The following is a 325-nucleotide window of genomic DNA, read 5'->3' on the forward strand; positions in this document are numbered from 1 at the left end:
TAATCACTTTTGGATCACGTACATGACTTGGGGCACATAGAATCAAGTCAAGTACGGTGACATGAGTGGTTCAAAAAAATTGTAGGCGATTAAGGCTCGAGGCGATTTGAGTTGGGGTTGCTGACATGATTTGGGGTAAAATCTTTGGGTGTTAACCAAAGAAGGAAGAAGTTAACTGCTTTTGGATCACATACATGACTCGGGGCACCTAGTCAAGCACGGTGACATGAGTCCCGCGAAAAAACTGGAGGCAGTTAAGGCTCAAGGCGATACGAGTCAGGGTCGCCGACACAATTTGGGTTGAAAACTTTGGGCGTTAACCCAA

This window comes from Cupressus sempervirens, chromosome 2, assembly GCF_028749045.1.
Source record: "Cupressus sempervirens isolate cs-2001-9-10 chromosome 2, ASM2874904v1, whole genome shotgun sequence".
NCBI lineage: Eukaryota > Viridiplantae > Streptophyta > Pinopsida > Cupressales > Cupressaceae > Cupressus > Cupressus sempervirens.